The sequence below is a fragment of the Ptychodera flava genome, chromosome 21 (genome assembly GCF_041260155.1).
Source record: "Ptychodera flava strain L36383 chromosome 21, AS_Pfla_20210202, whole genome shotgun sequence".
Taxonomy (NCBI): Eukaryota; Metazoa; Hemichordata; class Enteropneusta; family Ptychoderidae; genus Ptychodera; species Ptychodera flava.
The window spans coordinates 20,568,483-20,570,631 of record NC_091948.1 but is presented as its reverse complement, the minus strand read 5'-3'; positions in this window follow the sequence as shown (position 1 = coordinate 20,570,631).

The following is a 2,149-nucleotide window of genomic DNA, read 5'->3' as shown; positions in this document are numbered from 1 at the left end:
CTATACAAAACTCCTTGAGAAAGTCTAGATTTACGTCAGCGACAAGGAAAAAATGGAAAATATCAATAAACTGAAAAGAAATTTGTCAGGAACCATTCACTATAGCAAGATTCGGGACGAGAGAACGCTCAATGTGTGTTCCAAAATTCGAGGATTTCAGGACCACAATGTCAGGGACAATGTGAACAAAGGACGCGTCGGCGTCAAGTAACTAGGTAGTAGGGTAGTGCGCGATCAGAGACCGATGAAATTCAGATGAATATTATCATTCGACATCTAGATAACACCTTCATTCAGATTTACAACCTATGCATAAGCCGATTGATTCATACAGCCTTGGTAAGTACTCAAAACATTACTACCAGTATTTCGAGCGCAGGTCGACACATTCAACACGTGTTTGAAAAAGGCCTAGAGCACACGTATAGGTTCCTTTGTAAAGATTGTGGTATACGCTTACTACACAAGGATATGCGAAACATGGGCTGTTTGTAGGGAGTCATCCGTCATCTTGGATGACTACAAATATGCTATTGCTTTTAATTACTGTAAAGCCAACATTCCACACGCCTGCAAATGAAGAGCTTAGAATATCGGTATTTGCCAAAACTTTCGGCGGTCAGAATTTGATTTCTTCAAAGCGTAGTGACTATGGTGTCACGCTCAAATAATCAACGGAATTAAGATGGAGCGGCCATATATCTTGAACTTCAAAGTTTATCATGATCGTCGTCGTCGTCGTGGTAACGAAAGTAAACGAGGCTGAAAGAGAAAGAAAAGTACCCAAGAGCAATGGCACAGCGGGTTTGCGTTTTGACGACATTTACATGTATTCGATTTCTCAACTGTCCATACAATAAATCATATATATATTTGGAAATTTTTCAAGTGGCCCAACGGCATGTACACAGTTTACGAAGCAGTCACCCATGTTTTCCTATGAAGAACGGAATGACGACTTAATGTAACAAAACCCGTTGCTCTAATTTAAATGACGAAATTTAAAGGGGCGATAGTTATAGCTTTTTATAATATTTCCATATTTTTGCTCAAGAAAACGAATATATTGTGTAAAATAGCCTATACTCTTGTCAAAAATTGAATGTTGTTCGCACTAGAATTATGCCCTTACCAATGAAATTTGACAGAATACGCAAACACGGGTTGTGTTGACGCATTCCGATATGACCCGGGATATTTTAAAGCGCAGCAAAATTCATGAAAAATACTTCTAAAGTTACAATTTAATGGATCTTTAGAAAATCTGTCATTGACAAAATACTTCTGCTTTTAAATACCTAGAGTTTCATTGGGCTGCGACGATTAAAATCTGCCACGAAGACTTCCTCGAAGTGGCTGAGGATCTCTCACTGAATTCGTATACGTCACTTTTGAAAAGCAGATAAACTAAGTGACTGGAACGGAAAGGTGAAAAGATGTGAAAGGCAAACATGAAACTTAAATGTCAACATTATTCAAATAATTGAATCTCCGAGGAACATCGGTTGGATCACAACTCTTCCATCATTGTGAATCAATTCAGTGCCATGACCATGAATCGAAAGCTCACATAAACAAGGTCACAAAAGCTTCTATTGTAAATGTGAGATTTCAAGTTTGAATTGCCAAACTCCCTTAAAGTTGTCCTTTGCCCATGGTTTGTCGACGCTTACATGCCTGGCCTTTGACGAAAAACCAAACGAACATCTGACGAGACTGTAATTCCCAGGGTCTGTTTCCTCTGAACCGAGTCCCACCAGGTTGTTGGTGCGCCAGCTAGTGGCTGAAAGAACAAAGCAAGTTACTCCTCGCCGAGGTGAACATCGTATCGTTCAGCTCGGGTGTTTCTAAAAGCATCTTCTTTCACAAATACGACACGTTTTCGACATGATCCTTATACTGCAGGACACAAAAGTTTCGCAATAACATGATATCATCGTTAGCAGAGTGTGCTTGAAACTTTCTGAAAGTAGGTCACTATCTTAAAATAAAATTACCTACACATGATTTACTCATGAGGCCTTCGCGAGGTTGTCACGTCAAGAAATGTGTAATGTTGTTTCATATTTTTTGTCTTTACAAGGATAAAGATTGTCTCACTATACGTGTTCTTATCACAGTTAAGCAAACACTCACACACATAACATTA